Genomic DNA, 14,686 nt, shown 5'->3' with positions numbered 1-14,686 from the left:
CCTTAAAGTCAGCACGAGGAGAAATATTTCAGCTTGACTTGTGTCTCTTGTGAGTCAACTTGCAATATAAAGCTTTTCGCAAAAACCGGGTATCATAATATTGGCTTCTAGCACATTGGGCAGCAAGCCCCCTTTGCTCAATAACAGTAAAACTCCTTTGATATTGTTTGGCTGTGTCCCCACCCAAGTGTGATCTTGCATTGTAGTTCCCATAATCCCTACATGTCATGGGAGAGACCTTGTGGTAGGTAACGGAATCATGGGGGTGGTTACCCCCATGCTGCTGTTTTCTTGATAGTGAATGAGTTCTCACGAGATCTGATGGTTTTACAAGGGGCTTTTCCCTCTTTGCTCAGCAGTGCTCCTTGCTGCCACCATATGAAGAAGGATGTGTTTGCTTCTCCTTCCACCATGACTGTAAGTTTCCTGAGGCCTCCCCAGCCCTGCAGAATTGTGAGTCAATTAAACCTCTTTTGTTTATAAATTACCCAGTCTCAGGTATTTCTTCACAGCAGTGTGAGAAGAGACTAATATAGTAAACTGGTACCAGTAGAGTAGGGTGCTGCTATAAGGATACCTAAAAATGTGGAAGCGACTTTGAAACTGCATAACAGGCAGAGGTTGGAACAGTTTGGAGGGTTCCAAAGAAGACAGGAAAATAAGGAAAAGTTTGGAGCTTCCCAGAGACTTGGGAGGCTCAGAAGACAGGAAGATGTGGGAATGTTTGGAACTTCCTAGAGACTTGTTGAATGGCCTTGACCAAAATACTGATAGTGATATGGACAATGAAGTCCAGGCTGAGGTGGTCTCAGAGGGAGATAAGAAACTTGTTGGGAATTGGAGTAAAAGTCACACTTGCTATGCTTTAGCAAAGAGACAGGTGGCATTTTTCCCCTGCCCTAGAGATCTGCAGAACTTTGAACTTGGGAGAGATGATGTAGGGTATCTGGCAGAAGAAATTTCTAAGTGGTAAAGTGTTCAAGAAGAAGAAGAACACAAACATTTGGAAAATTTGCAGCCTGACAATGTGATAGAAAAGAAAAACCCATTTTCTGGGCAGAAATTTAAGCCCATTGCAGAAATTTGCATAGGTAATGAGGAGCCAAATGTTGATCCCCAAGACGATAGGAAAAATGTCTCCAGGCTATGTCAGAGACCTTCACAGCAGCCCCTCCCATCACAGGCCTGGAGGCCTAGGAGGAAAAAATGGTTTCATGGGCTGGGTCCAGGGCCTCCCTGCTGTATGCAGCCTCAGAACTTGGTGCCCTGTGTCCCAGCTGTGGCTAAAAGGGGCCAAGGTACAGTTTGGCCAGAAGTCAAGGACTGAGGTTTGGGAACCTCTGCCTAGATTTCAGAAGATGCCTGGATGTCCAAGCAGTAGTGTGCTGCAGGAATGGAGCCCATGTGGAGAACCTCTCCTAGGGCAGCGCAGAAGGGAAATGTGGTGTGGGAGCCCCCACACTGAGATCCCACTGGGGCACTGCCTAGTGGAACTGTGAGAAGAGGACCACTGTCCTCTAGACCCCAGAATGGTAGATCCACAGATAGCTTGCACCGTGTATCTGGAAAAGCCACAGACACCCAACAGCAGCCCATGAAAGCAGCCAGGAGGGGAGTATACCCTGCAAAGCCACAGGGGTAGAGCTACCCAAGACCATGGGAACCCACCTCTTATATCAGTGTGACCTGGATGTGAGACATGGAGTCAAAGGAGATTTTAGAGCTTTAAGATCTGACTGACCCACCGGATTTCAGACTTGCATGGGGTCTGTAGCCCCTTCATTTTGGCCAATTTCTCCCATTTTGGATAGGTGTATTTACCCAATGCCTGTACCCCCATAGTATCTAGGAAGTAACTAACTTGCTTTTGATTTTACAGGCTCATAGATGGAAGGGACTTGCCTTGTCTCAGATGAGACTTTGGACTTGGACATTTGGGTTAATGATAGAATGAGTTAAGATATTGGGGGACTGTTGGGAAGGCATGATTGTGTTTTGAAATGTGACGACATGAGATCTGGGAGGGGCCGGGGGTGGAATGATATGGTTTGGCTGTGTCTGCACCAAAATGTCATCTTGAATTGTAGTTCCCATAACCTCCACATGTCATGGGAGGTAATTGAATCATGGAGGTGGTTACCCCTATGCTGCTGTTTTTGTGATAGTGAGTTCTCATGGAGATCTGATGGTTTTATAAGGAGCTTTTCCCTCTTTGCTTAGCACTACTCCTTGCCGTCACCATGCGAAGAACAATGTGTTTGCTTCCCCTTCTGCCATGATTGTAGGTGTCCTGAGGCCTCCCAGCCCTGCAGAACAGTGAGTGAATTAAACCTCTTTCCTTTATAAATTACTCAGCCTTGGGTATTTCTTCACAGCAGTGTGAGAATGGACTAATATAGCCTTCATATTCAGGTCCTATAAATTCTGCCCCATCCTACATCTCTGACTGCACTCTGTAACACCTCTCCCTTTCATAATGGCCTTTTCTCAGTCTCTAGAAAGTGCCAAGCTGCCTTATTTCTCTAATGCCCTCTATCCTTTGCTCCTTTGCCTAAATCCTACTTATCTTTCTATTGTAACTTTAAATGTCACCTCCTAACCAAGCCTTTCTCCTAACCAGCTCACCACCATCTAAATTTTACTTCCAATTAAACACTTGATATACTTTCTTTCATATCAGATTTTGTCATTGTGTTTATGTATTTACTTGTTTAAAGAAGACTTTATTCCCCCTCATGAAACTACAAGCTTCATGAGAGTAGGAATTATTTGTTTTGTTGAGTACTTTAAAAAGTGCCTAGCACATAGTAATCCACAAAGGCTTGTGAAAAGAATGCATAAATTTAATCCTCATAGCAACTTCGCCAAATGATATTCTTATCCTTCTTTTCAGATGTGGAAATTGAGGCTCATAAAGGTTAACATCCCCAAATAAGGGTCTACGTCCAAATCCTATCTCTTAAGTCCTATATTGTCTCCCAAATGAAGAGGGGCTTCTCGTGAAAATGGCCTGGAAGTGGCATAGGGAGCTAAAGATGATAAAAACCTATCTCCTGGCTTTGGCTTATGAATGAGGTATGGACAAAGAACAGGCTCTGTTGGAGGGAACTGAAAATGAAGTAAGCTCCTTGGGGTTTCAATTTTAAAAGATGTGATGGAGTGCCCTGTTAAAAGGTTGAGGGCACAGAGGAAGTGGGTTTGCAGATAAATAGGAATGAGTTAGGAGACTGGACAGCTGTAAGAAAATGAGCAAGGAGAGTGGATGAGACTTCTCAGCAGCCATGGGGATAAAAGGATGAATGCATTGTTGACTGAATGCAAGTGTACACTTAAGTATTTAGTGACTGTGTGAACAAGAAGCTTGGACAGAATTAGAGGAGCTGAACTGCCTAGGAGTATCGGGAAGTACTCAAACAGTATTAGGCTATAGTACTTACTGTATACTCCTTCAATTTTTGTGAGCACTCTTCTCCCTGGAGGGACTTCTACTCCACTAATATGGCCTATCTACTCCTCATCAAGTTCTGGCATAACCTCTAGTTACTCTACCGTCTACTGCTTCACTTCTGTTAACTTAGCTCTATCCTGCTGCAAGGGTCAGGGGCAAGAAAATAAATCATGATCAGTAGTGAAAGTAGTAACTACACAAAGAAGGCCAGGAATGAATTTTTCAGAAGACGAGTTAAAAGTTTCTGAAGCATGTTTCATACCACCTCTTACATTCTCAGTAGTAGGTAGAAACCTGGGTGTAATCCTAGACCACTTAAGAATGTGCCAGAGTTTAGGCCTAAAAGGAATGGATGTCAGTGGTTTTTCAAAATACGAAAGTACCCAACTTCAGACATATATTCCATTATTGTTAAAAAGCTGTGTATTTTTTACATTCAGAGATGGGTAGAAAGTAAGGGTTTGGTGTGTCAATCACTAAAAAGCAAAATATTTAGTACTGCCTTAAGAGTTGCTAAGAAAAACTGTACCTGACAACTGGAATCCAAATAATCCAAAACAGATATAAAGTATGTAGAAATAGGCTGATAGCTCCTGAATGATGACAACAGCTGGCTCCCAGCCACTCTGCCTAGAAACAGTTGCTAGGCAGCACCAGATTTGCTCACAAATGCACTTTTCACCCAATAATCAGTATTATAACACACATGCCACCCTCCGATCAGTTTTTCTGCTCCTGTGTAGTTTAAAGGCAAAAGACTCTGGTAAATATTATTTATGATGGCTAATAGTCTCAGGGACAGTAAACCATACTAGGCTATTTCCTGGACAAAAAGATGAAGACCTTTGTCATCTAGGTCTAGGAGTGCTTTAGAGAAGTCTGAAAGCTACATATTTCATTTGTTCTTAATTCATTTCAGGCTGAATATAAATGTTATCCAGGGACCAGGATAATGAAATAATAGAGCTGAAACTTACTGTCTTTCAAGTTCTTTTTTTGGTTCACAAAAAGCCAATACTGCAAACCATTCAATTTAATTCATTTAAAAAATATTTAGGTAGACAGAATTTGAGAATTTGAACTATATAAAGGACACAAAGATATAATCATTCCAGAATTTTAAAGTTTTCCTTTGTTTTATATTTTCTTACTGCTTATCAAAAATTTGAAGTTCAAATTTTTATAGACTCAACCATTTTCTGCACAAAATTGACATTATTAGGATAAAGCAAAGCTCGATTGCCTAGCTTATTGATGATATGGATGACATAATATGACAATTTTAAAAGTTTGATTCTAGTAATGTGATCAACAATACAAAAAATAAAAGGTAAAAGTATGATTGTCCCTGTTCTGAATGAAGTGCATTCTGCTACGTCGACACATTTACTGGATGTACTACCTTCGACATTTCCAAAAGCAATCTTTTCCTCAAAGGAGCTTTTACCATATTCCCATTTTTGCCAAAAGCACATTCCTGGTCCTTCAGACTTAAAATCTTAGAGTCATAATTGCTTCCTGCACTACATATTCTCCAAAATCTAATAACCAAATCTTGGTTCTTATCCTTTTGCTTTCTTTTCTACTAACCCATTCCATCTACTAATGCTTTTCTGTATTTACTTTATTCTATTTGCCAGAAAAGAATACGATTTCTCTATTTCTCACAGTTAAATGTGGGAGATTGGTCAGAGTGGTGGGAGAAACTATAGGTAAAGAAGCAGGCCTTCTGAAAGGTCAGAAGGCTCTGGCTCTGCATACCTTTGGGGGAGAATAGCTGAAGGCAGCTGTTCTCTGACCCTGAGGCAGAGGGCAAAGAGTAGGTACAAGGAAGTGTAGGGGAATTTATCTCAAACAGGCTTGTTTACTTATGTTGTCCAGAAACCAACATTTGATCATCTGCGCGCATGACTGCTCCCTAAAATGGGGAACAATAATGTTAATTACCTGCAGATTGTGTTTGCTCCAGGCTTTTGGCATTTTGTCTATGCTGAATGAAAGCAAGCAGCTCCAGCTTATCAAGACTGCTCACTCTTGGGCTGCTAGTGCCAGGCAGTCCCCTAGCTGCTCTTATACTGCATACCTGTGTCTGAGTACTCCTTTCATCCATTGCTGGGCGAGGGTCTGTGGGACAGACCCGGCAGTTAAAGCTAACATTTTTAAGTTTGGAATTAAGAGGATTCAATCTTAGCTCCTTAGCTGCCTAACAAACTTTCTGATTCTAGCCACTTTATCCCTTCCTCAAAATTCCTGGCACATAGTAGACACCCATATATTTATTTGTTCACATGTAGTAGACACCCATATATTTGCTGGTTCCTTAGAAGGAAGACACCAAATAAATATATGGGTGTCTACTACATGCCAGGAATTTTTGTTTCACCTGGAATGCCCCTAATGCTTTTGTTTCTAATCAGTCTCAAATTTAGTTATCCCATAAAACTGTTCCAAATTCCCACTTCCTCCATGGCACTTTCCTTAGTCCTTCAAACTCATACTAATAATGAGAATGCCCCAACTGGTATCTTTCAAGTAAATTGGCATCTTCATGTGTTCTAGAATGCTAGTCAATCAAGAATCTTAAATCATGAAGAGTTCATGTTTGTATAGTGCTTATTCTGTACCAAGCACTAATCTACATACTTTACATCTATTACATTTAAATATCACAACTTCTTGAAATAGATACCATTATAATCCCTATTTTTCAAATGAAGAAACTGGAGCACAGAGATGCTATATGATCTGCCCAAGGTAACACAGTAAGCCGTAGAGCTGGGACTCGAACTCAGACAACACTGGTTTCAGAACCCATGCTCTAAACCAATAATCCTTATTATGAGTTCCTTCCAGTTTTAAAATTTCTACACATTATTTGGCCAACCCCATCATTTGACTGAAGAGAAACCAAGGAGGAGAGAGATTCAGTAAACTGCTGTAAGTTGCATAAAGCAGAGTTTTTCAAAATTTAGTGTGCATATGAATCACGCAGAGATCCTTAAAAATGCAGATTCTAATTGAATAGGTATAGGATGAAGGCTGAGATTCTACATTTCAAACAAGCTCCCATGATACTGATTTTACAAACCATGTTCCACACCTTGAGTAGCAAGAACAAAGGGAAATGCTAGCTGAGACTGGAACTCAGTTCTTATTTACTACATCTAGTGCATCTGGCCTAGTAGGTAGGAGGGAGAAAATGTGACTGAGAAGTTACTGGGAAAAAAATCTACCTCATTTTCAATCACCCTAAAATTATTCATGCCGAAATAGATAACAAATTCACCTTTTAGTAATCCAAATACTAACATAAAAAAGTTGTTTAAAATGTTTTCGATTATTAAAGTGGTGACAAATGAATAGTAAATAAGATGCCTTCAGTGAAGACCCTGTTAAAATTTTAAATCCTGAAAGTTCCTGAAATTTAAATGATCCCATAGCTTTGAAGAGTTATAATATCAATTATTCTACTTATAGGAATATATAATAAATACTCCAAATAAAGAAAAATATTTATGAACACTGATACTTATCACTGTTCATAGTCATTTATAAACAACTCTAAGCAACTTCAGTATTTAACAATATAGAATAGTAATACAGAAAAATGCACCCTTGGGAAAATGCAGATTAAGAAAATAGATCTAATTTAACTTAACAGAAGGATAAATTAAAACACACACATTTAAAGTTAACTTCCCTGCAGAGACTTAAATAACCATTGGAGATCTGGGAATAGGAAATAAGCTTCTTATTTTTAAATTCATCCTATTTCACTATGCCATTTAAAATTTGAGAATTTTCTAAAAATATTAAAGGTTTTATTACTGGCGTCTCTGTAAATAATTATAAGATGTAATGGTTATAATAACCTTATGACATTAAGTATTAAACTAAAAGGTACCCATGTTATAAATATATTTTTTAATCATTCAACATCTTTGGTAATAAATACATTTTTAAGAGCATTTAATAAAATACCAATAATTGATAAACTTAAACCAACCAGTTATATGTTAATCCTTTCTCGATTTGTATAGTTTATTTTAAAGCTATATCCCACAAAGCATCATTTAATAAAACTATTGCATCCCTGGTCCCAGGAGTAACATCAATTTCTAGCAGGGTTCACCTTTAACAGTAGTATTTTATATTTTCAATGAACGAGAGCCCATATAAGTTCAAACACCTTTCCTATTTACCATGTCTTCTAATTCTGTTTTTAGCTCATGGGTTTCATTTGTACACTCTCACTAATCAGTCCTAATGCTACAACTATTTTTTAAAAATTCACAAAAAATATATACATTTATGGTATACAACATAATGTTTTGAAGTATGTATACATTGTGGAATGGCTAAAGTAAGCTAATTAACATATGTATTACCTCATGTATTTGTGATGAAAACACTTAAAATCTACTCTCTAAGCAAATTTCAAGTGTATAATACATTTTATTAAATACAATCAGCACAATGTACAAGAAATCTCTTGAATTTATTTCTCATAACTGAAATTTTGTGTCCTTGACCAACATTTCCTCAATACCCACTTTCTACAACCCCAGACCCAGTCAGTCACCATTCTGCTCTCTGCTTCTATGAGTTCAACTCTCCTAGAGTCCACATTTAAGCGAGATCATGTAGTTTTTGTGTTTCTGTGCCTGGCTTATTTCACTTAACATAATATCTTCAAGGTTTATCCATGTGATTGCAAATGGCAAGACTATCTCCTTTTTTTAAGGCTGAATAGCATCCATTCATCTGTTGATGAACACTTAGGTTGAATCCATATCTTGGTTATTGTGAACAGTGCTCAATGAACATAGGGGTGCAGATATCCCACCAACATACTTTCCTTTGCTGGATCATATGGTAGATCTGTTTTTTTGAGGAACCTTCATACTGCTTTTCACACTAACTTACATTCCCAGCAACAGTATATAACAGTTCCTTTACCTTCCACACTTATTCATCTTTTTGATAATAGCCATCCTAATAGGTGTCAGGTGATATCTTATTAGAGTTTTAATTTGAATTTCCCTGATGATTAATGATGTTGAGCATGTTTATTTCATATACCTGTTTGGTCATTTATATGTATTTTTTTGAGAAATATCTATTCAGGTTCTTTTGCACTTTTTTTTTTTTTTTTTTTTTTTTTTTTTTTAGGCGGAGTCTCGCTCTGTCTCCCAGGCTGGAGTGCAGTGGCGTGATCTCGGCCCACTGCAAGCTCCGCCTCCTGGGTTCACGCTATTCTCCTGCCTCAGCATCCCGAGTAGCTGGGACTACAGGCGCCCGCCACCACGCCCCGCCCGGCTAATTTTTTTTGTATTTTTAGTAGAGACGGGTTTTCACTGTGTTAGCCAGGATGGTCTCTATCTCCTGACCTCATGATCCGCCCACCTTGGCCTCCCAAAGTGCTGGGATTACAGGCCTTTTGCACATTTTTAAATTGGCTTATTTGCTTTCTTGCTATTGAATTGTTTGAGTTGCTTATATATTTTAGATATTGACCCCTTAAGGATCAGATGCATGGTTTGCAAATATTTTCACCCATTCTGTAAGTTGTCTTTTCACTCTGTTGATTATTTCCTTTATGTGCAGAGCTTTTTAGTTTGATGTAATCTCATTTGTCTATTTTTGCTTTTGTTGCTTGTGCTTTTGGAGTCATCTCCAAAAAAAACATCCCCCAAAGCACTGTCATAGAGCTTTCCCCCTGTGTTTTTTCCTAGTAGTTTTACAGTTTCAGGTCTTATGTTTAAGTGTGTTTCATCTATTTTGAGTTGATTTTTTATATGGTGTGATATAAGGGTCTGACTTCATTCTTCTGCATGTGGATATTCAGTTTTCCCTACAATATTTATTGAAGAGATTGTTCTTTCTCCCATTGTATATGCTTGACATCTTTGCCAAAAATAAATTAACTGTAAAAGCGTGGATTTATTTCTGGGCTCTCTATTCGGTGTGTCTGTTTTTAATGTCAGTACCATGCTGTTTTGATTACTGTAGCCTTGCCTTATATTTTGAAATCAGACAGTGTGATGCCTCCAGCTTTGTTCTTTTTGCTCAAGATTGCATTTGCTATTCAGGGTCTCTTGTGGTTCCATACAAATTTTAGTATTATTTTTTCTATTTCTGTGAAAATTGTCATTGGAATTTTGATAGGGATTATGTTGAACCTGTAGATCACTTTGTAATATGGACATTTAACAATATTAGTTCTCCTAATCCATGAACACAAGATATCTTTCTGTGTCTTCAATTTATTTCATAAATGTTTTATAGCTTTCGGTGTACAGATCTTTAACCTCTTTGGTTAAATTTCTTCCTATTTTTTTGGTAGCTATTTTAAATTGGTTTTCTGGATTTTTTCAGATAGCTCGTTGTTAGTATAAAGAAATGCTATAATTATCTATATGTTGATTCTGTATCCTGCAAAATAACTTATTTTTTAGTGCAAATTTTTTTTTGGTGGAGTCTTTAAGGTTTTCTATATATGAGACTGTTGTGATATAGAAAAACCCGAGTGTTTTTCCTACCTCCACTTTCACAGTCACTCAACACCTCTGACATCAGATGTGTGGATTTTTTTTCCTCTACATACCAAGCAATTTTCTGGCAGATTCTGTGGCAGACACCAGCTCTAATTCAGTTTAATTCTGATACTATCCCACAGGAGATAGTATCAGATCCCACAGGTTTGATCCTACAAGACTGCCCAACTTCAGATGCCAACTGCAAACCCCAGGCTGTGGCCTGATCAGCTGGCTATAAATTGGACTTCCAATGACCCCCACCTTGAATTCTATTAATTTGCTGGAGCAGCTCACAGAACTTGGGGAAACACTTTATTTACCTCTACTCATTTATTATAAAGAAAGGATACAAAGAGCCAGAGGGAAGAGATGCATAAGGGAAGGTATGTGGGAAGGCACATGGAGCTCCCATACCCTCTCAAGCCACTTCACCCTCCAGGAACCTCCACTATCCATTCTGCTGTCCAGAAGCAGCTCCCCAAACCCCATAGTTCAGGGATTTTTATGAAGGTTTCATCATGTAGGTATAATCAATTATTAACTCCATTTCCAACCTGTCTTCCCTTTCCTGAGAATGGGGAATAGAATAGTGAAAGCTCCAACCTTATAACTATGGCTTAGTCTTTCTGGTGATCATTCCCCATCTAGGAGCCCACTAAGAGTTGCCCCATTAGAACAAAAGATGCTTCTATCACCCTGGAAACTACAAGGGATATTTAGGATCGCTGTGTCAGGAACCAGGGTCAAAGACCAAATATTAGAACAAAAGATTCTCCTAGCATCCCTATCACTCAGGAAATTACAAGGATTTCAGGAGCCCTGTTACAGGGAATGGGGGCAGAGACCAATACATATATTTCTTATAATTTCACAGCCTTCACTCTGGTCTCTGGCCATGGACCCCTTACAGCAAAATGATCATATCTATCTGAGCATTTACATTTAGTGTCACATTTATACAACAAATATAGCGAATACCTAACATTTAGAGAGGCCAGTGTAGGGTAGGATTGATTTAAAGAAACAATGAGTTTTCCCTAAAAATCCATTATATACATTTTCATACTCTGGCACTAATTTGCTTATTCTCTTTCTCTGTTGATCTACTGCTGTTTGTACCTTATGATAAACTTGTGCAGAACTATTTAGCATAGGAATAAACTGATAGCTAGCGAGATCCAGGTCCTTCTCAAGCCAGTCATTTTCTATAGATATTACATCCTCAGGAGGCTTTATTTTAATCTCTCTGTACATTTGATCATCAATACAGTATTATCCTAAAACATTTACATGAGGTAGTTGAATCTTACCAACAACACCTATATTCCACCATACTGCAGGGGCAGCAGAAGAAAACTAGCAGGATTTAGCTTTTTAAAATTTTTTTGCATTGCAACTACTGTATGTATCTACTAAATTAGAAACTTGTATCTAACTAAAATGATATGTTTGAATATGGCTGGCCTGATGAATGAAAAGACTACGATTTGATGTTCTCTGTCTCCAATGTGTCTTCCTCCTTATTTGTTCCCAACATCTAACTTTCAATTGCAGTATTAGAAAATTTCCAGGTCAAGGCCTTTTCCCCAGTTAAAATTCAAATGCCTTAGAGACACAAAGACCTAGTCATCAATTCTTATACTCCTTTGAGAAACTGAGAAGGAATTTCAGTAGATGGGTGAGAAAAATATCTGGAATGAATGATAGAGTACTAGTTATAAAATAGTTTATAAAATCTCTCTGTGTGATCTGTGATAGGGTCACTTAGTCTCCCCTGGTTTCAGTTTGTTCATCTCTAATATGAAAAATTGGACTAGAAGTCTATTCCTGTTGTAACATACTACATCTTCAGGCCCCAAATCCAGCCCAGTTTACAAGAATGAATAAACATAGTAAAATAGAAGAGGGCCTCTGTAAACCAAGTAGCCACAAGATAGAAAAATATCCTGGGCTGGATGGGAAGGGATCTCTTAAAAGGAGGAGAGGCACTCAGAGGAAGAAGGACAGAGAAGGCCTGTCTCACCAGGTCCACAGTTGTACCTACAGCCAGTTCTCTTTAGAGATAGGTCTATCTTTGTGAGATTATTCATGTAGGTATTCTGAAGGTCCTGCTAGCTATAGGATCTTCTGATCATGGTGACTTACACAAGACTCACATCTCTCTACCTCTCCACTTGTCTGGTTTGGTTACTTGCTAATATTATTGCCTCTGTTTTCTTCTCTAACAGATGCTGCACCCCACCAAGAACAACATTAGACTATACTATGCCCACATTAATTACTTTCCCCCTCATCACCTTAGAAAATACTTTCATTTTTCAGTATTGTGTGGACACCTGTGAGCTGGTTGTTTTGAAAAAGGAAAAACCCAACCAATTAAAATGGACTGCTCTATTAAAGAACATAACATAATCAGGGCACATGGCAAGTATTTATTTGTTTTTTAAAAATAAGTATGTTGAGGGATGGGAGTGATTCTGACTATCAAATATTTTACAAAGATATTTGCAAAATCATTTGTATTTTGTCTGTGAATAAATTTTAATTACACAAATAATTTATGGGTCCAATTTTTTAATTGAAATCTTCCAGCATAACTTTTCATGGTTGCAACCACACTTTTATAGAAAAATTTAGACATAATCCAGACATCCATAAATAAGGAATTAATTAAATTATGAGGCATCAGTAAATGGAGTACTCTACAGCTATTAAAAAATGAGGCAGATATACATGTACTGATTTGTACAGAAGCCAAATATATGCCAGTTGATGTACATGTGCTGAATTCTAAGAAACTGAAATATGTGCCAGTTGTAGAATGTTATGTACAACCTAATTTCAATTGTGGTAAACACAGGTATACACATATATGCTTACATCATATCATTAAAAAATATTCCAGGTTCATAAACAGAGCTACCATATGTAGTTGTTTTCTGAAGTGCAAGGAGACATCATTCATAGTCTTCTATGATAATCAATTGACTGGCATCCCCTTAAGGGGGATGTGCAACATGGAAATCCTATAAGGATACATAGCTCTTAAGTTTAGGTTTTTATACTATTAGAGACTTTTCTTCTTTATACATTTCTACATTGAGGGTTTTGTTCTTTGTTTTGTTTTGTATAATATGTGTTACATCAATTTTATGAACATAAACACATGCAAAGAAGCATGTAAACAAACCAAAAATCTATGATGGCAATTCTGGGTAGGAGGAAAAGCAATACATTTATTAAGCATTCATTGAAGACATACATCATAAACATGTATTATTTGTGTGTTTAAAATATCCTGATTTAAATGGGCTGCCCTGGGGCATATGACTAATCTTTGGCAGAACCAGCACTGGACTCCAGTACCATTGCACTCCCTCTCCTTCTCCATTACAGTTCCTGTAGCACTTGCCCTGTGTCAAAACCATAGATTAGCTGAGTAGAGGTTGGCTGCCTTTTGTGCCTTGTGGATAGATTTCTGATTAATCCATCTTTAGCTCTAAACACTCTTGGTTATTACCATGTCCAGATTCCCTGTAAAAACACCCTCTGTATATTCCAAGCATTTTTAGGTTCTTTAGATGGATTGGTTTCTTTTGTGACCTCTCATTGGATTTTTACCAGTTTGATAGGGCGTGTGGACCCATTAAATAATGTTCTCTAAAACCCCAATGAAAACTGCTATTTCACTTCCTTAAAGAGACATTAGCTCCATTAGAAGAAAAAGACACAATGCTATTTCATACTAAGAATCAGTTTCTTCTCTTAAAATATATAGCTGTATTTCCACATTGAGTGCCACCCTCACATTTTTCCCCTCTGAGTGCCACCCCTACTGTTATTTCCTTATTACTTTATTAAATTGACTCATTTTATTTTGTATAAACTTATTTAAATTTTATATCTGTGATTTAAATTTTATATCTGTGAATTCTCAGGTTGATGGGTTTCATTATATTGTTTTATTATATATAGAGACTGTAAAAGTAAAACCTCCTTGAACCACATAAAACCATCTCAGGTACCATCGGCACTGTATGTACCATGCTTTGGGAAACATTGTTTAAGGCCATCTGGGACTGTTGGTGGAATGGCCAGAGAAGGGAGAAATAAAAAAGATAAGAAACAAAAATGATGTTGATATAAGTTTATAAAAATATAACTCCATTTAAAAAATAACTTCAATGGTAGTAAACATTGCCTTCTCGGTATGGTTTGACTCAGATTTAGATTAACACATTATTCATGTTCTAATATAATACTTGAATATAATTTCCTCCTACAGATCTTTAGTGGCTAATAAACTTTATGGTGTTTTTTCACATATATTTTTATTTTGTAATAGTATAAAAGCTACATTTAGACAGCTTTAGTATTTGCCATGTGTCTCAAATATGCACAAGTACTCAGCTTGTCCAAGATATATTATCCATAAATCCATTATTCACTTCTCAATATCCCATTTACTTATTGCTCTTGGTGGTCATTTGGGGATATGCGGTTGGAGGAGGAAAAACTGTGTTGGTGGAAATGGGCTTCCCAAGATCCTAGAAAGCTAGAGTCAGGACACCATTCACCGATATATGAGCATTCATTCTGCTTTTTCCTCTGAATAAGCTTTCTGCCAAGTTTGGCTTGAGAACCAGAGTTCCAGATGTCTTATTTTTTTTTTTTTTCCAGTCAGGGCACATATTGCTTA

General features: G+C 37.7%; 2 protein-coding genes across 16 annotated transcripts in view; one reads left to right on the top strand and one right to left on the bottom strand.

Annotated features, from left to right (window-relative positions):
• The window catches only part of C11H2orf88 (chromosome 11 C2orf88 homolog), a 323,752-nt gene that overhangs the window by 57,487 nt on the left and 251,579 nt on the right, over window positions 1-14,686 (bottom strand). Inside the window, exon 1 of one of the 15 annotated variants that reach the window (XM_019022041.4) lies at window positions 5,396-5,665. The exons of 11 other annotated variants lie outside the window; for them this stretch is intronic. The gene's annotated coding sequence lies outside the window, so the exon portion shown is untranslated. Of the gene's footprint in view, window positions 1-3,977; window positions 4,075-5,395; window positions 5,666-14,686 lie in introns of those variants that run through there. 3 more of the 15 variants (XM_063695395.1, XM_004032959.5, XM_055379252.2) reach the window with 3 other exon arrangements.
• MSTN (myostatin) overlaps window positions 1-14,686 on the top strand; it is an 88,145-nt gene that overhangs the window by 2,441 nt on the left and 71,018 nt on the right. Inside the window, exons 2-4 of the mRNA XM_019022028.4 lie at window positions 360-417; window positions 2,221-2,316; window positions 2,894-3,075. The gene's annotated coding sequence lies outside the window, so the exon portion shown is untranslated. The remainder of the gene's footprint in view (window positions 1-359; window positions 418-2,220; window positions 2,317-2,893; window positions 3,076-14,686) is intronic.

The sequence above is a fragment of the Gorilla gorilla genome, chromosome 11 (assembly GCF_029281585.2).
Source record: "Gorilla gorilla gorilla isolate KB3781 chromosome 11, NHGRI_mGorGor1-v2.1_pri, whole genome shotgun sequence".
NCBI lineage: Eukaryota > Metazoa > Chordata > Mammalia > Primates > Hominidae > Gorilla > Gorilla gorilla.
Note: the sequence above shows the minus strand (reverse complement) of the source record. Positions and strands in the feature narration are given on the sequence as shown.